The sequence below is a fragment of the Manis javanica genome, chromosome 16, assembly GCF_040802235.1.
Source record: "Manis javanica isolate MJ-LG chromosome 16, MJ_LKY, whole genome shotgun sequence".
In the NCBI taxonomy this organism is placed as follows: domain Eukaryota; kingdom Metazoa; phylum Chordata; class Mammalia; order Pholidota; family Manidae; genus Manis; species Manis javanica.
Window position 1 is genome coordinate 67,153,749 of NC_133171.1, and position 25,494 is coordinate 67,179,242.

Genomic DNA, 25,494 nt, shown 5'->3' on the forward strand with positions numbered 1-25,494 from the left:
TTTGACTTGCATTTCCCTGATGATTAGTGATGTGAGCATCTTTTTATATGCCTGTTGGCTATGTGTCTTCTTTGGAAAAATGTCTGTTCAGATCCTCCACCCATTTTTTAATTGGATTATTTGGTTTTCTTGGAGTTGAGTTGTATGAATTCTTCATATATTTTGGATATTATTGAGTATATCATTTGCAAATAGATTCTCCTGTACAGTAGGTTGCCTTTTCATTTTGTTGATGCTTTCCTTTGCTGTACAAAAGCTTTTTAATTTGATATAGTCCTACTTATTTATTTTTTCTTTTGTTTCCCTTGCCTAGGGAGACAAATCCAGAAAAATATTACTAATGCTAATGTCCAAGAGTTTACTACCTATGTTTTCTCCTATGACTTTTATGGTTTCATGTCTTATGTTTAGGTTTTTCATCCATTTCTGGGTTTATTTTTATGTATAGAATAAAAGAATGATCCAGTTTCATTCTCCTGCATGTAGCTGTCCAGTTTTCCCAACACCATTTATTGAAGGGACTCTCTTTTCCCCATTGTATATTCTTACGTCCTTTATCATATATTAATTGACCCCCATAAGCCTGGGTTTATTTCTGGGCTCTGTTCTGTTCCATTGGTCTATGTATCTGTTCTTGTGCCAAACCCACACTTCTTGAGAAGCGTAAATAAAACTCTTCTCCAAGGAGAAGGTGTATGATGACTCATGGCAGCCTGGAAGGGAATGGTAACCCGAGGGATGTGTGGCCACAGTGTGTGGTCTCCAGGCTTCTTGATCAAGATCCCTTTGTCTCCTGGACCATAGTGCCTTCTGTCGGACTTCAGCAAACCCATGGGAGCAGTGTGTTCAATAAGACCAGAAACAAATTGCCAATAAGGAGCACATGCCATCTCGGTCTTTAAAATCAGAATTTCCTGGAGACATCATTCTGTGGCTGTTCAATGCAGATTAGATATTTCTCATACATATTTTCATTTTATTCTTGATATGCAGACATACTTTTCTCTGGGCTTATACTCATATCTCTTACCAAACTTTGTTTTATACTGGTGAGGAGATATAACCTGCTGGAAATAGAGAATCCTGCTGAGTCTCTATATGTGTGGATAAAATCTTACCTTCATGTGGTAAGCTATGCTAATAATAGGAAACAGTGGCATGGATCAACATGAATTATAATTTTTTTTAAGTTTGATCATGGATTTTTTTTCAGTATATTTCTCTCTCTGATTATGTGTTCTTAGACACGTAACTAATTTTAGTTATTACTAAACACAAACCAAGAAATCTTAGCAGAAAATGTCCCAAGTTCATGCTAGATATTCAAGGATGGCCGGTTTGGGGAAAGATTTTATAATAGATAAATCACACAAATCATCAAATGTTGGTTGAATAGGGATCACATGAATGATAAATAAATCATATTTTTTAGAATACCTTAAGTTTGGGCTTCCACCCACCCTTCACCTCCCTCCAGCTCCTCTTGAAATCCGACTGGACCCCTGTGCTCTCAGGGAAGTTCTGTGCTAACATTGCCTCTCCTTGGGGACGGGGAGATTGTGGCCCCCTGTGCCTGACGTTTATGCTCCTTTGTGAGCAGGGTGGACATACGGCCCTGGACCCTCCAACTGAGCATTCTTGTCCAGAGGAAGCATTTCTGAGCTCTGCCATCGCCAGCAGCCCTGGTTGCTTCTCTTTCTTCCTCAGAAAGGAAAAGAGTCAGTTTTAGTCCTGAGTTGGAAAAAGAGGTCTTGCTGAACATTTCATTGATTGACTGAGCAGTTTCCATATTGGCTTGTGTAACAATCTGTCTGCCAGTCACTGGAAAGGGAGTGCTCCTGATTTGATGACCACAGAGTAAGGGGGCTTGAGGGCATCTCAGAGTAAAGGTAAAATACCATATTCTCAGTCAGTCAGTCAACAAGTATTTATCAAGGAGTTAGACCCTTTGCAAAAGCACTCAGAGGCTAACAAAAAGAAGACAGACACAACCCTGTCTTCACAGAGTTTACTACCGTCTGCCTAGAGAAATGGAGCCTGTTTTAGGATAAGGAATACAATGATTAGTACATTCAGGATAAAGAATGAAAACTAAAGGAATTCACATCCAAAATCAAAATATCATAGTCCCCTCTTATCTGTGGGGGATATGGTCCAAAACCCCCAGTGGATGCCTGAAACCACAGATAGTGCTGAACCCCTTGTATAAACTGTTTTTTCTTAAACACACATACCTATGGTAAAGTTTAACTTATAAATTAGGCACAGTGAAAGCTTAACAACAACAACAGCAAAACAGAGCAATTACAACAGTATATCTGTAGTAAAAGTTATGTGAATGTGGTCTCTCTGAAAATACCTTATTGTACTGGACTTCTTCTTGTGATGATGTGAGATGGTAAGATGCCTTGAAATGAGAGGAAGTGAGGTGAGTGGCATAGGCATTGTGACACAGAGTTAGGCTGTTGTTGACCTTGTGAGGATATGTTGGAAGAAGGATCCTCTACTTCCAGACATAGTTGACCGTGCATAACCAGAATCGTGGAAAGTGACTGGTGAGGGGTAATTACTGTTACTTCTGGCTGAGGAAATTGTAGCATAGGGGGAGGAAGGAAAGAGTGATGGGAAAATAGGATTTGAGTGGGTCTTGGACGGATGGCTTGAATTTTGACATGTGGAGTAGAAAGGTGAGCTCTTGGAGGTGAAGAGGGAAGCCTAGCTTTTCTGACACACCGTGCATGAGAGAGAAGTAGGGAATGAAACTGGAAAGCATGTTGGGGCTGGATTGTAAAGGTCATTGGATTTCAGAAAATTTTCAGCAAACTGTAGGAACCAATGAAGGCATGACATGGAGAGGTTGTATTATATAATCCACTTTAGGAAGTTTGATCCAAATCGGATGACTTACATGGTTTGGAGGGAGAATATTGGAGGCAAGAAGACCAATTAGCAGACTGCTGTGAGAGGACTAGAGTCTGAAGTAGTGTGGCAGTGTGGGCATAGAGTGCAGGCTTGATAGGCCATGGCAACTGATGTGTGGTAGGAGAAGGAGAAGACAATAATGCCATAGGCATGAATAAAAAATAAAAGACAACCTCTGGTTTGAGGAAAAACAGTGGGAGGTCTTGAAATAGGCACCATTTATTTATACCACATATATCCAGCAGCTTGTTGGAAGTGGCCAGGGCCCAGGATACAGATTTAAGAACTATATGCAATAAAAGGAAATTATTAAAGAAGGAGAAGAGAGCTGAGCATACATACTCTAGGGTTAGAAGGGATAACAGGAAGGTACAGAAGCCGAGAAAAAGGAGCAGCAGTCAAAGTGATGCGAGGAACAGCAGAATAGTACTGTCTCAGAGAAATCAGGAGCGCTAGGATATTTTGGTTGCAAGAGTCAAAATTCAAAGTGATTCAAGCAAAAAAATGGACTTCATTGTATGTTTTCGTATGTATTAGTTTTCTATTGCTGCATGATAAATTACCATAAACTTAGGGGCTACCACCATACCCACCTTATGTCACAGTTTGTGCAGGTCAGAAGTCTAGCCACTGCTCAGCTGTATTCACCCCTCAGGGTTTCCATAAGGCCAAAAGCAGGGTGTTAGTCGCAGGGTATTCTCATTGAGTCCTCGTGGTCTTCTCCCCAGCTCACGTGGTTGTGGGCAGAATGCACTTGTGGTTGTAGGACTGAGACCCTGGGCTGTGGCTCAGGTGCCACTTCTGGGTCCATCTCTAACTCCTTGGTGTGTGGCATTAGCCCCAGTATATCCTTTCATGCCTTGGATCTCATTCCTAGAAGAGCCTGGCCCTTTGAGGGGCTCACCTGATTAGGTTGGGCCCCCCAAGGATAATCTGTTTTAGGGTCAGTTAGCTTGGGACCTTAATTTTAGTTCTGCAAGTCCCTTCACAGCAGCTGCACCAGGATTAATGCTGGACTGACTAACTAGGGGAAGGTTTGCACACACTGGGGCACAGAGCCATCTAGGGAGAAGGAGGCACTTCAGAATTTTCTCTCTCACAAGGTAGCTAAACACTGCAGGGTTAGATCTACCTTTTGGCATGACTGGATCCAGGGGACCTCACTGTGGTCAGAACTCACACTTTCTGTCTTTCAGTTTTGCTCCCTGCTGCAGAGCTTCCTTCTCAAATGGGCTCTCCTCACAAGGTGGTAAAAATAGCTTCTGGTAGACCATGCTTTTCTGGGCTTGCTGGGAGGGGGCACCTCATTCCTCTTAGTGCCAGCCAGTCTGAGAAAGGCTGAGGCCTTTGGTTGGCCCGGCTTTGGTTATGTGCCCATCCCTAAAACCAGTCCTCCTGGCAAGTGAGATGTGCATTTGATGCTCCAGGTGAATGTCACATACCCATCTCTGGACCCAGTAAGTGAGGTCCACATAACAAAGAGAAAGGGGGAGAGGTCATTCCAGAAAAATGCTGTTCAGGAAAAAATGCTAGCCCCCTAAATAAAAGAAATAGAAACTTGAAGGAACTACTGGTGAACTGTATCAAATATTGTAAGAGAAGTCAGTTGGGAAAAGGCCACTGTATTTAGAAGGCAAAAAGCCCTTCCTGACCTTTGAAAGAGAAGGAAGTTTACTTTAAAGGAAATTGGGGGAAACCAAACTCTAAGCGTTTTACCTGGTGACCTGCTGGCATGGAATTTACACTGTGCTCCATCATGTCTGCTGGTGAAAGGTAGAAAGGTGACACCGTTTGGGGACATATGTACCAGGGGATGGGAAGGTTTTTTAGGGATAGCAATCACTGAAGTGTTTATGGACTGAGCAGTATGTAGAAAGGAAAAAGACTGATGGAGAGATGAAGGACAGAACTGATGCTAACAGGCTCTGGAGCCAGCAGCAGGGGAGCTGACTAAGAGCCCAAGACTAAGAGACACAAAAAGTTTTCCCAGAGTGTCAAGTGTGTGTGTGATTTCAGTTTTTCTGGCCATTTGTCACCTCTTAGGAAGAGACAAGTATCATTCCTTCCAGTGTAGCTCTCTTATAATGATTAAATATACTCAAAAGTTCCTTAGCCTCTGTCTGTCTGTGTAAATGACAGAAAGACTTAGCATTAGAGCTGTGGTTCTCAAAGTGGTCCGTGGACCAGGAGTGTCAGCATCACCTGGGAACGTGGCAGAAATGTAAGTTCTCTGACCACCCCCCAGATCTACCAAATTGGAAATTCTGGAGGGGGACCTGGCCGTCTGTGGTTTAACAAGACCTCCATGTGCTTCTGATAATGGTTCAAGTCTGAAAGCCACTGCCTCAGAGCATTCCCCTTCCCCCTCCACATATCATGAGGGTTTCCTTAATAGCCTTAGCCTTTGAAAAAACTGTGAGAATCAAGGATACAGGCTTGTGGTTGGGGTTGAAGGGTGGGGGTATAAATCCTGAAGGAGGTGGCAATTATTCAAAAACGACTAATGACTAAAAATGTGATGGATTGGAAAAACAGAAGAGAGAAGGCTAAGTTATACCTTGATCATTCTCTCCCTCCTGGGGGGGCTTTCCCTTGGATGCTGGGCATCATAGGCCCTGTGAGGCCCTGGAGGGTGGAGGAAGGTAAGAAGGGCATAAACCACAGCTACAGAGCAGTGATTCCCCTGGAGTGAGGGTTAAATTTTACAACAGAGTTTGGATATGGGTCATTTAATTTAAATTCAGGCACTTCTCCTAAATGCTGTTGAGAGGCTGCAAAGAAGGGCAGGGCAAGGTTTCTTTCATCAAGGAGCTTATAAACTTTTGAGCCTTTAAGATTTAAATAAATCCAGTGGAGTGTAAAAAGACAATATAATGGAGTGCTGAACTGAAAAGGACCTTGGATCAAAATGTGTGGTAGAGACATAAGTGTTATGGGCAATCAGGGGAAGGAGAAATTAGCATTGTGTCATTTTCTTCTCTGGACAGAGGCTTCAACTGTCAGCCTGGCACTATTTCCCTGGCCTGATGACAGAGTGTTAGACAACTTGGCTTCAAAATGTCCCTTCTCCTGCTTTTTCTTTTCTTTCTGAGTTTGCCAAAGTTTGTTGGAACTACTAAATCAAAGCGAGTCTTGGTATTTTGAGATTTTGAATTTAGAGTGTTACTAATATTTTTGCTTATATGAGCGACTTGTGGGAGAAAATACATTTTATCCAGGTAGTCTAAAATGGAAAGAGACTCAAGTAAAAGTCTGGCTTATTCGCTTCAAACAGACCTTCAGACGAGAGACCTTCATGGCAAGAACCTGAATGAGCCTGTCAGAGGTGCCCGCACTTTGTAAGACAAAGAAAGCACGTGACTGGTTTCCTTAGTGGAAGAATTAAGTTGTGCCTCATCTGGGGTGATAGTGACAAGAAAACTCTTCCGATGCACACAGCATTTCCATTGCTTTTTAGTTCTTTACATCATGCCAGTTACCTGGATAAATAGGCAGATAACCAAAGCAAGAAGCAAAAGAGAAGGCTCACAGGACTCTTGACGGTGGGTGTGAATGCCATTTCAGTCCAAGACAGAAATAATCAAAACATTCTAATAGTCAGGGGAAGCCAGCAAATTTGGAACCTAATACCAGGTAGTAAGATTTTTTCCAGAAGTTTACGTGTAATGTGATCTGTTTTTAGCCCTCTTTGGGGAGGTTGTTCTTACCTCCAGCTGTGGCCTGCCGCTGTTAGTAGAGAACTTCCTTTTATCTCACTGTGCTGGTGGGTGGCTTGAGACGCATTAGGAAGCCAGTCTTCCTTTGATGAAGCCAGTCTTCCTTTGCTGTCACATCAAGCGTAAGACCTGGATTGAATAGTGTTCCTCTAGCAGAAATTTCTAGTGCTTGTTGCTCTGATGGCCACGCAGCCAGAAAGAAGAACCGCCTCTTATTTGAGAAGAGTTTTGCTGCTCATTTCTTAAGACACCCAGTTGAAATGACCAGAAAAAAAAAAGATGGAAAAACAGAAACTAGTTGTATATATCTGATCAGATCACATACCTGAAATCCCATGCCTGGCTAGCTTCTGCTCATTCTTTACTTCCCTGCTTAAATGCTACTTTTGTAAGAAAAGCCATCCAAAGCCCCTCTTCTAAATGAAGTACCCCTATTATGATTGCAGATCACAATGATTATTTTTCCTTGATAATGCCTATCCAATTTCCAAATTTCATGCATACGCTAAAAATGGTATGCTCTGATCCTTTAATGTCTGCCCATCTTGAGGCATGGCTCTTAAAGGAGGTCTATTTTGTTCCCCAGTGTGAATGTAGAACCTGGTGGGTAGGGTAAGCACCAAGTAAAACTCTATCCAATAAAGGAATTAATAAGAATGCACTTTGCATACCTAACTAATATAATGTATGGTAACTATACCTCAATTTTAAAATAAAAATAGAAAAACACTTTGGAGACGGCATTTACTATAAAATTATAATTTAATTATATTAGTAGCAGACATCTCCATTCTCTTAATTTTTTTCTGTCCATTTTTTAGTTATTTTGATGTGTATTTGTCAGTTTTTATTGATTCCATAGCTAAGATTTGATATTTTTCATTCTTGCCTTTTTTTTGAGGTAAGTGGCTACATTTTCTCCTCAAAAACACCATTATACCCACAGTGCCAATACTGAGACCCCAATCCAGACCCTCCCACCTTTGTTCAGTGTGTGCTTATGACTTTGAAGGGAAAACATGGCTGGATTCATGGATGATGTATTTGGGAAGCAAACAGGATTCTGGCTTAGTGCTTAAATTCTGTGTTTCTTATTGTCCCCCAAGGCTCTCATGTAAGTTCCTACACCTCAGGAATACACAGTCCAAATAACTTGATAGCATTGGCCCAAGTAAAGCTGTTCCTTCCCTGCCTTAAAGGAGGGAAAAAATTTAAAACTCCCGATATGGAAGGTACTGACAACAAGTTATGAATAGGTCCTTCCTTTAAAAGCCACAAACAAACAGAAATTATCCAGTCCTTCCGTATAAGGCCTCAGTGTGCCATGTCTGTGTGTGTGTGAGTGTCATCCCCAGTGGGCTGAAATGGCAGCCAGCGCAGTGGAAAATTGCACAGCCCCCAAATGTCCAGCATGCTGAGCACTGCAAACCAGCCAGCTGAGGGAGCCTCGTGGCATGGACCAACTAACAGGGCGTCCCCACATGCCTCACACACCCACCTTTGTCTCTCCCTTTCTCCTGGCTTCCTGCTCCAGGCCTTGGCTTTCTTTCTTCCCGAGATGGCAGACACCTCAGTTGCTGATCCTCTGCTTCCCTGGACCCCTCAGTGGAAAGGTTTTAGCACAGCAGCCCTGTGCAGACATCTGGATGTTGGGTGTCCCAGGGATGGTTCATGGCCGGTGCCTCGCCAAAACTGGCTGCTGTATTCTGGCTCAGAGCTCAGTGCCCGGCTCTGACTGCTAATAATCCTTTGTGATTGCATAGTGCCTTTCTCCTCAGGAACTGTGAGTCCTTGGCAAGTGTGATCTTACTGATCTCCTCAGTAACCCAGCGAGGTTTGAAAATGGCAAAGGCTGATAGTTCTAGTGCCCGCCCTTTTGCACAGAGTCTAATCAAGTAACACTCTTGAAAATGGTCTTGCAAGTTTGCATCTCAGCTGGGACTGCATCGGAAGTCTCCTGGAATTGGCTTCCACTCCACAGGCTGTAGGGAGGGAGAGGTGGGAAAGGAGGCTGGTGGGTCGAGCTATGTCTCCCGGGGCAAGGGCAGCAATACCGAATTCCTTTTTTAAGAGAAGGGTGCTGGAAAACAGCCTCTGGTGAATTATAAGTTAGTCGAATCTGTCATGAGACTTCATTCGTTGAGTTAACAAGTGAGTCGGTGATGCGTTTACCTCTCTCCTTTTCTGTGTCTGTCCCCATGCTACCATCTCTAGCTTCTCTGAGAGGAAGAAAGCACAGGCCCGAGCCCAGGAGCACTCCAGCTTCTTGTGGGAAGTCTCCACAGTGAAGGAGAAGTGGGGGCTCCCTGGGAGCAGAGTGCAGTGAATGTTGTAAGTTAAGAGCAGCACCTGCAGAGGCTTGCCTCCCGGAGACGGTTTGCATCATTGGCTATAACTGAGCTGGGGTGATGAAGGGGTATTAGCATCAGCTCTCAGTGACCATCCAGTTGATTTCTTTTCTTAGAGGAGAGGCCCTTTTATCGGCCATGAATTTGCCTATTTCTCATTTCTTTGGGGCTCAGCTTATACCTACTTCTGGAATGAAAGAGTAGAAACTGGTGATCTTTTTGTGGGAGGAATACCCTTTCTCCTGGTACAGTTAAATAGTACCACGTTTATAGTATCCTCTTTGAGCTGGGCTCTGGAAAATCTTTTAGGTTGGTGAGTAGAGGGTCAAATTCTCCAGGCTAAGGATTAGCAACCAGAATTTCCTCCCAGCAGTTATTTCTATTTACATGAAGTTTTTTTACTGGAATGATAATGTTTTCTGGCTTCCCAAAGTTCAAGGTGTGCAACTATGGTCAGTTCTTTCCGTTGCTTCTTTTATTCAAAAGTAGCTGATTGATTGATTTTTATCAAGTGATGGGATTGGGATTTTGAGATTAGCAAGGAAGTTTCTGTGTGTCAGCTACGGGCCACTTTTAAAGAGGAGTTTTAGTATCAACTAATTGAGGATAAGGCACCCTAGGGCTTCAAGGACTTGACCCTCCATGGAACTTAGACATTCGACCAGCTCTAATGTTCTCTGGAGATTCTACCTCATTTTACCTCTGTGTCACACAAAACGTTTATAAGAGTTTTGCCCACATGTGGATAAAATGAAAGTTCCTGTGGCCAGGATTCTCACCTAGCCCTGGTTGACTAGCTCACTGCACACCTGTGGGCAATACATGGCTGTTGACTCTATAAAAAGAGCTCCGCCCAGTGCTCTGGGCACGATATGGTGGCAGGGCTGCAAGGCTGCAGGAGAGCAGAGCAGAGGCTGGAGTTGCGGCAGCGCCGAGGACAGAGGGCCAGAGGATGGCTGTGTGGGACGACTGTGCAGAGAGGCCCAGAGGACAGCTGTGCGGACAGAGGGGCCCAGAGGCAGAGACCGGCTTGCTGCATGCAGACTTGCTCTGAGTGAACGGGATTTTAGTGACTGACTTGCCACCTGGAAATAAAGTTGGGTATAACCCTTTCACCCCAAGAATGTTTTGCTGTTGATTTCTTTGGTCACACTGAATCCATAGCGAATTTGCCCAGGGCTAAAACCCATTGGCAAGACAGTTGGCAAAAGTCGGCAGGATTCACTGTTGACCAAGGAAAAAGACAAGCTGCCCTTATGGGAGGGGTTCTTCAGTGGGCTGCCCCTGTGAATGGAGAGACAGTGGATCGTCCCCCAATGGGTATGTGGTCTCAGGTAGCTTGCCTCCTAGAGGACTGGGCCCCACCCCAGGACTGGAGGCAAGTGGAGGTGACACTTGAGGCAGTAGGGGTGGCCCTTGGTATAGTAAGCAGATCCTTTGAGAAGCAGAGTGCTTGTGAGGCAATGGAGACTGTGGGTTGGCTGCTTCTCACAGTCTTAAAAAAGTCTACAGAGGAGACCCAAGAAATGGCAGCACGAGAACGCAAGCTGCAAACCTCTGTGGATTCCCTGAGGAAGGAGATGGCATTGATGTGGGAGGAAGCAACATGAGAATGCCGGCAGCAAGGTGCCACTGGAGATGAGATGGCAGCACTGCTAGGTGCTCTGAAGGAGGAAGAGGCCATCAAGGAAAAAGACGAACTACTGAGGGAAGCACAGGCAGAGGTGGCACGAGAACATCAGCTGCAAAGCATTGAGCTGAAGGTAAGAGACCTTCTGAAGACTGAGCTGGCATTGCTAAGAGGTGCTGTAGCAGAGGAGGCACTTGGGGGAGTGGAGAGAAAGGTGCCATTAGCCCCAGAAATTGAGGAACTGGGGAAGGATGAAGGGGTGGTGCCAGAGGCACTGGTCCCTCCTGTAGTGAAAGCACCCCCAGTGGTTGTAAAGAAAATAAAGAGCCAGCAGCTGAAAGTTCCCCAAGGAGAGGAGCAGACCCTCCCCAGGTCGTGGAGCACTCTATGGTCCACCCCTGTAATCAGGCTGAGCCGATGACAGTGGGACTTAGGGGTGGATGGAATTGTGCCTTCTTTGTATTCCTCTTTTCTGATTTCTATTCCATTTACTGTCTCTTCGACTACATCTAATGTGCTTTTAAATCCCTCCATTGTATGTTTCATTTCAGATACGGAATTTCTCAATGATTGAATCTATGTCCTAAATTCTTCCCTGAGTATTTGAATATTTTTCTGTACCTCACTGAGCAAGTTTATGATTTTTATTTTGAATTTTCTTTCAGGAAGATTAGTGAGTTCAGTTTCATTTGGCCCTTTTTCTGGTGTTTGTGAGATTTTTGTTTGAACCAGGTTCCTTCATCATTTCATATTTGTATGTGGCACCCTCTAGTCAATAGTCATATTAAAATTAGCTTACTAAAGTTAAAATCTCCCAGTGCCTCATAGTTAATGCACAATGGCAAACAGTGGTTTTTTTAGTGTGTTCGCATGTTGCTTATATGATCACACAGCTCCTGGAATCCGTAGACTGAATTATCTTCCTGGTCCTGTGGATCAAGTAAGTTTGCAACCTTGGGCAAGTCGCTAACCCCATGAAGTGTGTTTTCTTTCTTAGTCTCTATGTTGCTCTATATTTTGTAGGACTGTATGCAGCACCAAATAACCTGTTAGTTGCTCAGTTCACATCTTGGTTTGGGGTCTCCATAAGGGGCAGAATGTTGTGTAAGGCACTTTATGACTTACTAAAAAAGAGTTTCTTACTGTAAAGTTTCTGTCACTGTTAGGGACTGATTTTGGCCATCTTAGATTTGGGTGCTACCTTAGCAGTGTCTTTTACTAGAATGTTTCTTCCCAGTCAGGTGCACCTCTGGTGATGTTTTTTAACACATCCTTATCAGAGGAAACAAGTGTCTTATGGAAAAGTGCTTTAGGTTTCAGGTTACGCTTACATGAACAGTGCAGTTACTATAATCAAAGTAGCTTTTGTTTCATATGCTTTTGTTTTTTTAACCACTGCTTTGAACTGTTTGTGTGATCTGTCAAACCTCAAACACTGAAAGAGGTTTTCAAAGAAGTTCTGAATTGTAAACTTTAAGATGCCACATAGTCAAGTCAAAGTAATTTTAAAATCCTTCTGTAAACAGAGGAAGGAAAGAAAAGACGAGAGGAAGAAAAGACAAAATTCTAACAAACGTCTTTATTGCTAAGGATTTTCTCTTCCAAATTGCATTTGCTTGAGAGGAAAGGTCAGGGAGGGGTGGCTCCCACTTTTTTTTAGTAAGTTTTAAAATTTGTAATCTTGGTAATGGGTAATCTTTTCTGATCTTGGTGTATTTTTACAACCTTGAGTTCATACATTTTCTCCTTCGGTGCCGTAGGTGCTCTAAGGCCTGTGGCAATATAATAGGGAAAGCAGGGGATTTTTCAAAGAACATGTGCTTGCAATAGCTGGGGTGTATCTGTGAGTAATAAATATCACCTCAGCCACTGGATTCGCGGTTTCTGTTGTCAGCAGCCCAGGCAGACTGCACCCCACACTTACTACTACCTCTGCTGGTCCCCCAGACCACCACTCAGATCTGCCAGTATCTTTCAAGCTGGTGGGCTTTGCTTCTGAAAGTGTCTCAGATTGGCTCTATGATATGGTATCTCATGCAAGAAAAAAGTGGTGATGAAAACTGACCTGAGAGGTGGGAGACCTGGGTTGTATGACTGATGCTGCCATTAACCATGTAACCTCCGGCCCCCTAAAACCCTGGGGGCCTGTTTTATGATGAGTAACAGGAAAAAGTAGCCTCTGGAAATTCTTCTGGCCCTGGGTGTCTAACATTGCACAAAGCATCAGCTTGGGTGAGGCAGATTAGATTTTCTTTTTACCCTATTTGGCTTCTGAAAGTCAATGATTTGGCACAATTTCAACTTACAACTGCTTTTAAAACATTAAGCACAGTCTTATAGCTTTAAAAAAAAAACAGAATTATTAGGCCCCTGGTATCCTTTCCACAGGACCCTCTTTAGTGCCATATAAAACTAGTTTTAGTCATTTAAATTTAGGATCTTCACTCGTTGGTCTTTTTGCAAATTAAATATGAGCCACTTCTGAAGTTAACTTTTTAAAAACCGTCCACCTCCATCCATAAACATTGCTTCCTAGGTAAGCAAGGAGGCCATGACCTGTGTTTCCTTCTTAAGCTTCTCTGCATCTTGAAGTCAGACTTCTCCCGTTCTCTTTGCAAAGCACCCTTCCCTGACCTGCATGAAATAGCACCCCTCCTGCTTCTGTGTCCTCCAGCCTGCCTTGTTTCTCTTTTAAGCACCTTACATACTATATATTTCTTTGTTAATTGTCCATGTCCTCAACTAGACTGTCAGCTCCATGAAAGCAAGGATTTTTTAAAATTATTATTATTATTAAATTATTCTCTGGAGAATCTGCATGACCTAAAATGCTGCTTGGTGCATAGTGGGCACTCAGTAAATATTTGTTGAATGACTGTCTGAGGATACACTTAGTTAGGCTTCTCAGGTGTGGGCCTCAGCCATTAGGAAAAGGAACATCAACATCAACATGATTTAGAGGAGAACTGCTTGAGTCTCATAGTAGTTTGATAGGGAATGGCATGGAGAGACCAGTCTATTTTCTTTTCCTTAGAAGTAGATGCTAAATGTGTATGATGTGTATAAGTAAATGTGGGAAAGGAAACAATTTGTTTAAGAAAAAAAAGCTTTGTAGAACTATCAATAGAGTTTGGGGATTTTTCTGATACTTTAAAAAAAAATTCTGCACTGTGTGTATTTCCTCTCCTTTTCCATTTGAGTGTGTCTTTTGTACTAGTTGTCTGTGAGTGGCCCGCCCTGGCATTTTGTGTACAGTAGTGGTTTTGCCCCTTATAGTCACATTAGTTTATCACCATTTATGTTTAGATTTTTTCTCAAAGTGGATGCCAGGCAAGAAGTGCTCTGTCTACCTAGATACTTGCCATTTATTGAATAGCAGCATTTTCATTTTCTCGACTTGGGGGTGATGCACAATTTGGAATGAAGAAATAGTATGCCGGTACAGAAGAAGCCCATCTAATGTCTCTGTGGTGTGAAAGGGGAAGTTCCCTAAAGCTGTCTTAGGGAAGCATCATCTTTTGTTGCTTTTGAGGATAGCAAAAATTAAGTTTCTTGACTGTTGTGTTTATCAACCTCCTTTTCAGAATAACGGCTTTGAATGCAGGAGTTACATTATCCCTAGGAAGAAATGGAAAGTCTAAAATAAACACCTTTGTGCCTATGGAGACAGCATTATGCTGTCTTTATAAGCTTTGAAAAATGGGAGCTGAATTTATAGTCTCCAGAGCAGGAGAATTATACATACCCTCTCTAATAAGAGTGATTTGGGGAATTTCTCTGCGTCTGTCAATTTGTACCTTTTACATTTGCCATCTGTGATATCAAATTCTCTAACACTGTCATCAGAAACAAAAACAAAAACTGGAGTAGACAAGGGGCCAGGAGAGAAGGGAGATTTGACTGTTAGATATATGAAGGAAAAGAGACTCAATTTTTTGGTCCTGTTCTGTAATGGTCCTGTAAGTTGACCTGTGTTTTGTACAGGCTGTGACTGAGCATGCTCCAGACAAATCCTCTGGGCAGTCTTGTGTATGAGTGTCCCAGGGTTTTTGGTTTCACCCCTTCCTCTCCCTTGCCCAGACTTCCTCCCATTGCCCCTTCCTGATGGCCTCACAGACTCCTGGCCATTGCCCCTTTGGGGGGGGCCTTTGCAGCAGCTGCTACTTTGGAGAGCTGATGTCAGAGCTACTTCCTGAGTCGATAGGCAGTCCAGCGCAGCCCAGGCACACCCTTTCCGCTCAGCGTTACCCCCAAGCACTCAGCAGCATCTGCTCAGCATCTCAGGGAGAAGAAGGGAAATAAGCAGAACACCCAGAAGTTATGGAAGGAAAAATATTCATGGATCTTCTACAAAAATCATGTTCTGAGGGAAAAGAGAAAGCATCAAAGAACCAACAGAGTGCTTTCTGACTGAGCAGTGCTGAGGTAAAAAGGTGCTGTGTTCTCTTTAAGTCTAGAGACCTAAAGTCTTAAGTTAAGGCTACAGTGATGAGTAATCTCTAGTTACTGCCCTCTGAGACTTTTAACAGAGCCCTGCTGGGATGCACAGGGCATGAGCATCCCCAAAAGGGCTGATGGGGAAGAGTCCTCAGATTGGGTTTTCAGGGAGCCTTCAGGGACTGCTGAACATCTGAATTAGGCCTTGAGGCAGAGGTGGGCTTTCAGCCTGCTATGTGGGTGTGCTTCGAGAAGGCCAGCGAGAGAGAAAAGATAAAACTAGTCTTTTACTTAACTGCTGCTGTGTCTGGGCAGAGGAGTCCTCGGAGTCAGAAACTTCTTTCCATCCGAAGTGATGTGGTCTGACCACTGGCACAGACACAGAATGGGGATGGGTAGCCATGTCCCGAAGGGTCCTTTTATGTATTTATATGCGCAAGCCGAGGCAAGACCTTGGGCCCCTTAAAGAAATGACACCTTCTAACCCTAGGAAGGCTGGTGCTTTCAACTTGAACTTCAGATAGAAACCACACCCTAACCTAAAAATGTATTTCTCAAGTGGTACATCCTTGAAGTGATCAGTACACCTGCATGACCAGGTCACGGTACTGCCCCAGAAGGGAAGCGTTGAGCCACGGAAAGCCCTTCCTGGTAGGGATCAAACAGTTGCCCTGCATTTGGACACTTCAGGATCAGCTCCCTCATCTTTGTTAAACTATTCCCAATGTTTGTCATTTCGCACAAACTGTATCTTATCATAGTATTTGAACTCGTTTCATTGTTCCTCTAAAAGACTGTTGTTTCTCTTTTGCTTTCTTACAGAAAAGTGAGGTACAAATAGAAACCAAATAATATTGCTTTGTCATAAAGCCAAAACAAAATCTGCTGGTTCTTACCAGTAAATAAATTGTTCTTTGGGACTAGTATTAAAAAAGCAAATAGAAAGACATTGCATTCTTTTAATTCTCCAAATTTTTCACTTCTGCAAAACCATCATTTTTTAATACCAGAACATCATTTAACTAGTCTCCCACCATATATTCATATTAAATTTCAGGCAGCAGCTGTGTAATAAATTAGGCACAGTGGAATCTTAAGATTGAAAGAATTAATCCATCTTCTCTATGTCCTGAGGATTATGTTATCCTTTGCGGACACCTGAATAAGTATGCTACAGGATTCAGAAAAAGTAGTTTCAACAAGTATTAAATGCTTTTCAGATGAGATTAGTTGGAGGGCGTTAGTTTTTCAAAGCCATTTTTTTCTATTTGTGCTTACAGTCTCAAACTTCTTTGGTAGAATCCTCCCAAAATGGAACTATTAATAGGCTACAAACGGTGATCTTCCTCAGAACCTTTCATTTCCAAACTCAGGCAAGTGCTTATAATCAGACTCTTTGGACTCTTGGCCCTCCTCTTCCACCTCTGGACCCCTGTCCTTACCAATACCTTTGTTACACCCGTCTTGTGACCATCTCCCTTCCAGCCCTGAGTGTCTAGCACTGGGAAAGGATTTGCCCACAGGGCCCCACAATTCACTGCCTGGCACCCCTGCGTGAGTCCCTGGCTGTGTTACCTCTCTCAGGCTGCACCTGAGCCATGCTTATGGACATCAGGGCACCGAACTTTGTGCGTCTGGAGATGAAAATGCTCTGGTTAAAAGAGTTTTCTAAAGTTTCCATTAGGTCGCTCTTCATTTCACTCTCCTTTTTCCTTCTCCAGCCTTTGTAGCCTGCATAGAGCTGACAACTTGTAATTTCTGCATGGCTAAAATCCAAGACTTTGAGAGGTAGTATTAATGGCTGGGGCTCCTCTGAGTCCCTATCCTATGAGAAGCATTGTAGTTTACCCTGCAGAGAAAAGAGAACTGGGCCCAAACATTGTTCCCTTCTTCTGCCATGGCAAGCCCTAGTTCTCAGCCCCCTTTGTCTTTTCTCCTTTACTCTCCAAGTAAAGAGGGTATGAAGTGAGGGTGCTGTTGTTCAGAAAGGAGACAGCTGGGACCTATACAAACACCCTTTTCCCCCTTCCCTTTGGCAGCCTCAGTTGCTCTACCTGTTTCTGGCTCTCAGGCTTCTGCTTCTGGACAACCTCCCTTCCCCCACTTCCAGGAGACTAATAAATTAAGGAAACAATAGTCAGTTGGCTACGGCCTGTCTCCCAGCTCACGTAATTCAGAATAGTCATCCAGCCTCTATCGTGAGTTCCTGCCCCGTGTCTGTCACCGCAGCATGAGGCCTGAGTGTGGATCAGAGGACAGTGTGTCAAGGTGAGAGCTCTTCCCTGGGCACTGCTAGTCTGTCCCTCCCTTCCGGGGAGGAGGTCAGCTGCCAGTCCCTGTCTTGTTGCTGCCATTGGAGTTTGCATCCAAGTGCCCAGCCCTGCTGGTGATCTATTTCTGTGCCCCAGCAGTGACTCCAGTTGTCCTAGCAGCCTGCTGGCTGGCACTCCCCTGACGGCAAGCAAGGGCATGGCGGTGGAAGAGGGTGGCCTCCAGAGGGTCAGAAGGGAGTTGGCAGTCACCTTGCTCAAAGAGGATTTCCCATTTCCTTCGTCTGGGCAGGCCTCCAGCAAGAGAATGCCCGTGTCATGGGAGTGCTATTTACTAGGGATCATGGACCACATGGACCTTCTGCTGCAGATAGCATCCCAGGGAGAATAACAGACTGATTAATGAATAGTCCAGGCAGAATGGAGGGACTGCTGGGCCAGGATGTTAGTTATCTCAGAACATTAGATGGTATGAGTTTTTCTTTTGAATTGGGTAAATGTTCAGGTTGTTTATCAGCACTGGCATTCAGAGCTGGGGACATGGGTAGATGTTTCAGGGGATCCAGAGCTCAAGAGAGGAGCATGAAGGGAAACACTACTACAGTCTATCTTGGCTCCTTTTCCTGTTGACAGGTCCACCCTGAGAACAGTCTGGTGTGTCTGGATTTTTCTAACTGGGCACCACATACCCAGCATTGCCCTCATCTTTTTAATTATACTCTCTTCCCTGCTTCATGTCAAACTGAACTGGCCCTAAATCACTTTTTCCCCTTTTCTTTTTGGGATTCCTAAGAACACAGAAGTCCTGAGGATTGTAGCTTACAGTCCCTTATCCAGTTGGCCTTGCCTAGATTAAATCTAAAATTGGGCGACCAATTGATATCGGATGTCTCCGGGACTTTATTCCAAAGCTATACCTCACTGTGGAAGCCCCTCGCTAACGATGTGAGTGGTTCATTCTCCCCCAGGAGTCCTTGGCTGTGTTGGCATGGAGACGCAGGGACATTTTCCCTAAAGGAATAACTGAAGGGGGCGCCTACCTGCCAACATTGTTGGGAGATGGGGAGCAGGGAATCTGATGAAAGGGATGTCCCCAGAACATTGGAAACCCAAAAATGACATAAAGTATTATTGATATTTTGCCTTTCATAACTAAAAGAATTTTTGTGCTCTCCAAGACCTCTTATTCTTTGCTCCACTGAAGGACCAACTTGGCTAACTGTATATGGTCTACATGATGGGGAAGCCAGTTAGGGTGCAAATGGACATTTCTAACACACTTTATAGACTCAACAAGTATGAATTCCCTCTTCCACACCTTAAATAAAGATAGATATCAAAGATCTGCAACTGGAATTAAAAGAAGTTATATTTGGACAAAAGGAAACTCCAAGGTAGTCATTTGTATTTTCAGAGCATCCTATGTTTCCAAGATGTTTCTTCACAAATCAAATGAAATGAGTCAGTTGTGTTTGTGATGTATGTAGTGCACCCAGCTGGTCATTATTTTAAATTGTTGAAATGGTAGAAACTGTACAAGACACTGTGTGTGCCCAGAACAATAAATACATACTGGATGCATTTTGACATTGTAGCGAAGTTGAGTTCTTTCCTTTTGAAGATCATTGTGTAACTCAATTCAATATTTAATGGTAAATGTTCATCATTCCTCATGGTGCACAGGTAATGAAGACAGTTCTGTCATATTGATACAAATAATAAATACAACTAATGTGAATTATATAAGTTGGAAGATTAAAATCCTTCTCTAGGTAGGTGGATTGCTTTTTCTAAAGAAATTTGGTGAAGCAGATGATAGTCCAGTTAGGTCTGATGAACCTTAGGCTTCATACTGTTCTTATCACAACCTATGTAGATATACAATAATTGCCAGCACACCTAGAATAAAAATCCATTTTCTGTCCCCTTTGAAATTGTTGTTATCAGTCACAAAGGTAGGTGCAAATCTAAATATTCATAACTAAGGAGAAGCTGCAGGTGCCTCAGCCTTGATCGAGGAGCATCAAGCTAAAAATAGATATCTGAGTTCTCCGTTCCTGCCCCTCTGACCATGGACAAGCTAGTTTCTTTCTCTGTGCCTCTATTTCCTTGTCAACCAAAGGAAGGTACTTATTGCTTCCACTTACCAGCATCAGATTTAAAAATATTTAAATAAGAGGCTTTTGGAATCATAGCCAGGTTCAAATTCCAGACCTGCCACTAATTAGCTGTGTGTCTTTGGAGAAACTGGCCAACTTCTCTGAGTCTTATTTACCTCATCTATAGAATAGAGCTGATCATACCTACCCTGCAAGATTGTTGAGAAATTAAATGAGATAATGTGTGTTAAGTTTTGGCCCAGTGATGGTCCCTAGTAACTGTGCAAGCTGTAACGATGTTAGAATGACACATTTCACAACACAAAATTTATTGTGATTGTGTTGCTGAAATGAACAGGTGAACAGTTGCAACTTGCTAGTCTTTTTGCTGTAGTACAAATTGTCATTAAACATTGACAGTGAAGTCAGTTGAGTATTGTTTAAATGTTCTGCTTCTTGGACATATAGAGCAATTGTGATAATGAAGGTGACAACATTCGTTAGAATTATTCACACGCATATGCTGAGGACCCTTGGAATTTTAGGTGAATTTTTTAATATTAGTCAAACTGAAAGGCACAGTGAGTCTGGAAGATATGATAGTCTCATCTATAAAAAGAGTGGGGAGAGTCCCAAAGGCTGTTGAACTGTATGAGTGGAACTCTAGAAAAGAAAAACACTAAAATATATTCTGTGGTGCCAACAGGGTGCCATGGATGCAAGCCATCTTCTTGGTCAGGGAAGCCTTTGTCCTCACGCTGGAAGCATGGGCAGGAAACAAAGTGGGTATGTCAGTCGGCAGATACTGTGTAACAAGCCCCCCCAACATTTAGTGGTATAAAACAATAAACATGTATTATTTCTTGTAATTCTATGGGTCAGCTGGGTTATTCTAGTCTGTCTGGCTTGGCTGGAACTGCTCGGTCCAGGATGACCTCATTCCTATGTCTGGCTGTTGTAAGGCTGGTGGGGAGAGGGGACCTTCAGCTGGAGCAACTTGGCCCTGATCCACAAAGTCTCTCATCCTCCAGTAGGCTAGCCTGAACTGCTTCACACTGTAATCTCAGGGTTCCCAAGAGCAGCAAGAGGACAAAATCCAGCACACAAGTGCTTCACAACCTCTGCTTGCACAATCTTTTCTAATTTCCCTTTGGCCAGAGCAAATCGCCTAATTAGCCCAGATTCGCGGGACAGAGGAATGCCAACTTTGATTGCATGATGGATGACATGTGCCAAGCTCAGAGGTAAGAGAGAACCTGGCATGTTGGAAGACTTCAGGTGGGCCAGAGGGGCTAGAGTAGAGGAAGTAAGAAGTGTCAGACGAAGGGGCCACATTATGAAGCATCTTTTCAGTAAGCTCTGCTGGGGAGTTTGGAGTTTATCTTGAAGACAGGAGAAGAGTCATTGCAAGATGTTAAGCAGTATGTTGACATAACCAATAAGCTACATAAAAACAAGGTCAAGTGAAAGAACTTGTTGGCCTAAATAATGCAAGGAGGTTTCCAAAGAGGATAGCTCTCTTTCCAGAGGGAAGTCCTAGAGGCAGCTAGAAGACAGGAATACTACAGCTGAGCACTGGTTCCAAGTTGACATGTGCTACATAAGCAGAGTGATGGGGCAGGAGGGTGGAGGTCCTCCAGGGTATGTTAGGAAACATGGAGGCCTGGATCATGAGCACCCTGAATGGGAAGTCCGCCAGGAGAACTCAGAGCACAGTGAAGGGGTACATCTTGCCGGCAGTGTTCATCACATCAGTCCTTGGCGGGATCCTGCCAGATTGCTGGGTACTGGGGCCTCTACATACCTACTGGTGCACTGACTGAAAGATGATCCCTGGGAGTGTCTTCTCCTGGGAGGTAAGACTGCAGAGTCACCCCAGTTGAAGACTCTTCTTTCCAACAGCTTCCCTTAGGACCTCACAATACACAGTGTGTTCCAAGGCCCGTGGGATCCCTAAAAAGTCCTGTCTCCCTTCGGATGGGACCAGTGCCTACCCATTAATTTTAAAAACTGACCTTTTAGCTGTGCTATTAAGTGTAACTCTTTAAAAGTACTAAAATAGAAGTGACCGTTTCATTTCACTAAATTCAAGTCACCGAGAGTGAGAACTTGTGGTTTTCACTGGTAGGTTTGGGATCCAGTTTATTGTCACTGAAACTGCACAATATCAGGAGGCAGTCGCAGGGTACTTTTTGGGCCTTGGGTTTCTAACTCAAATGTTGAAAGTGCTCTCTTCCATAGACAGTAAAAAAGGGGAGGGGAAGGCACTTCAGCGTGCACTAAGCAGGTAATTTGTCATGTTTTCTTACTAATCTTTCAGTAAAGATAAAGATACAGGAGAGTGTACACAGGGTGGTGCATGCTGCTGGGGGTGGCCTCTGCTTTCTGCTCTCTTTGCCTTGAGGGATGCTCCGCGTCCCTGACCGTATAATCAAGAATAAATGGAAATCTAGGGGATCGAGGGAGGAAATCTAAAAACCCAGAACATGATCCTCTGTGGTGGGCAGACCACTCTTGGAGCTCAGGTCCTGTGTTTTCTCCACCAAAAGAGTTTTAAGAGCCTTTTTATAAATGAACTCCTATGAGGACACTTGACCGTATTTGCTCTTCATTTTGTGCTCACTGACGGGCGTGTCATGTCGTCATGAAATTCGGTGGGGGTTCTGCTCTGTCATGGGGCTGGTGGCTTAGCCCCTGGGCACAGGTGTTAACGAGGCACCGGTGCCTGGATAGGATACATTTTCGAAGGTGGGGGAGGGTTTGAGAAACCATTTTTATCAGAGAGTCTTAGTTAAACAATTATGCGAGGAATAAAGAAATGTGCAACAGGGGCCTCATAACTGAAAGTGCCCACATTTGGTGAACTTCACTGGCACGTGAGATGGAAATGAAAACGTGGCAGGTTTTGGTTTCCTGGTCTGCTTATTTGCTTTAATAGCAGATCATTGCATAAACACGGGCTCATTGCATTCAGTACTGAAAGGAAGAGATGGTTTGCTGTACTCATTCTGGTCTGTCTTCCAACACAGGGTCCAGAACAAGTGCAGGTCAAGGAGAGCTGCGCAGTGTCACTTGCCGAAGGACCGTCAGCTCCTGTTTTTCCTGTACGAACCCTTGACCTTATCTGAGGTTTGGCATGAAATAGTAACCAAAGGGTATTTTATCTCTTTATAAATACTTATTGAGTCTCTTCTAGAGTATTTAGAGTTTAAAAGAGGACAACAGAGCCTTCTCAGTTTTGAACGTGGGGTGAAGAGGCAGGTGTGTGTACGCTCCCACCTGTGTGTTACTTCGCTGGGTTCTGCCAGCATGGTTTTTCACCCACCTGTGCTTCCCACAGTCCCTTACACGGTGCAAGCAGGCTAATCCACGAGGGACGTGGGCACACGATCAGAGTCCACACTGTGGTCCAAACCACCTCCTGTTATTTCCTTTTTTAGAAGTTGGGATAATACAGTGAAGCCTGATGGAGCAGAACTCTGTCCAGAGCTCCATTTGGCTGCCGTCTTGGTTAATATACAGAGGCAGTCATTGGAACCCACATGGCAGGGAGGCCAATGAAGTAATGCTCCTTAGGAGTCTGAATAGCTTAGAAAGAAAGGCTGTCCCGATTGAGAATATTGTTGCTCTCCCACCTTTCGCATAAACTCTCCTGATATGCAGTACAGCCCCAATCTCTCTCTCACACACACCCTGCATGCTCTACAGCCCAGAGAGCTGAGATGGCTCTACAGGACATGGCAGCCTGACATTCAGCTGCCTTTCTACTCTCCATAGTAGAGGAATAAGGTCGCAGTGGGCTGTAATTTTCACTAATCTTGACATTAAAGACCGTCCAACCTAATCTGTCCTATCTCTTAAATCAGTCACAGATCTAGATCCTTCAAACCTAACCTACCCTTTGCAGCAAACTCAGAAATGCAGAGCTCTGAGGCATGTATATTTACTTATTCCATCTCAGTCTTAAATTTACTAGCCATGTTTCAGTTTATGAAACTGAAAATTCAGATTAGTTTCCATGATTAAATATGCAGCCATGGTTGAAACTTGTTTAGCAGAAGCCATGTTTATCTTCTGATAAAACTTCTCAAGTTTTGGGTTGTGACTTTTTTTATTGCTAGGAGTCTTTCAGATAGAAGAGAGAGTGTCTGAATGAGAAAGAGCAAAGCTTGTCTGAAATTCTGTGCCCAAAGGTCATGGGTGGTGTGGGGGAATTTCCGGGTAGGCGCAGTGTGGTCTCACCAGTTCCTGCCTGTCTCTCACGTGTCTTGTCTTCCGGATCGGATTTTTCCCCTCTCCCAAAGGCCTTACATCAGCTCGTGCATCTTAGTTGACCTATTGAGAAACACAGTCTGATAAAGGCATATTAAGCTGATAGGGACCTTGGCCAGGATAATTGCATTTACAAGGCCTCAGAGACCCAAGGATTGAACTTTTTTAGTGGAATTTCAGCTGATCCTGGGGGAGAGCTTTTGGGTATCATTTTTTCAAACATGTTAGGAAAGTAGCAGCTGCTCACCCAGCCAGTACATGCTACCTGTTCTGACTTCTGTCTGATAACTCTCCATATAAAATAACTAGTAACACAATCTTAATAATCTGATAAACTTTGCATGTATATTTCAATGCTATGGTATACTTACCCAACTTTTCTTTTTTTCCGGGTTTTAAAATTGCGATAAAATACACATAAAATTTACCATCTTAGTATTTTAAGAGTACAGTTCAGTGGTGTTTAACAAAACCGAAACTCTGTACCCATCAAACATTAGTTCCCCATCCCCTTCCTCCCAGCCCCTGCCAAGCACCCTTCTACCTTCCGTCTCTGTGAATTTGAAGCTCTATGTGCCTCACATAAGTGGAATCAGACAGTATTTGTGTTTTTATGACCAGTTTGTTTCATGAGTATAATGTCCTCAAGGTTCCTTCATGAAGCATGTGCCAGACTTTCCTTCCTTTGTAAGACTAATATTCCATTGTGCATACAGACTACATTCTTTTTATCCATCATCCATCCATAGACACGTGTGTTGCTTCTGCCTCTTTGCTCTCATGAGTAATGCTGCTGTGAACACATGTGTGCAAAATGCTCTCAAGAACCCTCACCAACTTTCTTCTATGTGCTTGCTTGATACTCTCCAAAAACACAGGTACGTGCCTCTCTGAGCCTTTTCTGTGATAAAACTAGATAGATTCTCTGCCCAGTAGTGTTATTTAAAGGATCTCTCTTCCTGTCTGTCAGCTAATACCTGGATGCCCCTAACAGCAGTTCAGTTCTCAAGTATTTGAGCAAAACATTCCTGTTGTTTTCTATTAAAATGCAAACGATCCTGGGACAGAGGCTACCAATAAGGTATTAGCACCTTGGTGTGAATTAGTTTGATCTGCTCCTGTCCTAGAAGTCTTCTCTGCCCCCCTCCCTAGTTCTTCACTGTTCTCTCCCTGCTCCATAGATCCCTTTTCTATTATTTATTGATTCCTTCCATTGGTACTGCAGCTATCACACCTGTTAAAATTGCTTATTTATATTTTGCATCTCCTGAGAGACTAGAAGCTTCTTAAGGACAGGACCCTTATGTTGATGTCTCAGACCATAGTAGAGGTCATGCACAGACAACTCCAAATCAGCCATTCTTTTGTCATTCAGGCATTGATTGAGACAAACTTTGTGTCTGTGAGTGGATCTTAAAATTCTGCTTTTGTAGACGTTTTGGCTGGCCAAAGACCAACTCTGTCTGCTGCACACTTTGGGCAGATTTTTTTTTTTCATGAAACAGTGTTTATTTATCTTATTACTCACCATACTCTCGGATACTCTTTTAATTTTATTTTTTTTAATACTTATCTCTAGCCTTCAACCAGATTTTCTGACCCCCAGTGATTTGCAATCTTTGTTTGAAAAACACTCCTCAATGTTGTGTACATATTACCTGGAAGTGAAATTGCTGTGTTGTGGGGTACATCAATGTCCCACTTTACTAGTTAGTTCCAAGTCATTTTTTCCAACTGACTGTGCAAATTACAATCAGCAGTATGTGTCCTGTGGAACCATGTCTTCACTAGTACCTGGTA

At 43.5% G+C, this 25,494-nt stretch overlaps 1 protein-coding gene across 8 annotated transcripts in view; it reads left to right on the top strand.

The window, feature by feature from the left end:
• Positions 1-25,494, top strand: part of ATXN1 (ataxin 1) — a 415,485-nt gene that overhangs the window by 260,224 nt on the left and 129,767 nt on the right. The window contains exon 7 of one of the 8 annotated variants that reach the window (XM_073224631.1): positions 22,452-22,526. The exons of the other annotated variants lie outside the window; for them this stretch is intronic. The gene's annotated coding sequence lies outside the window, so the exon portion shown is untranslated. The remainder of the gene's footprint in view (positions 1-22,451; positions 22,527-25,494) is intronic. 8 annotated transcript variants of the gene reach the window in all.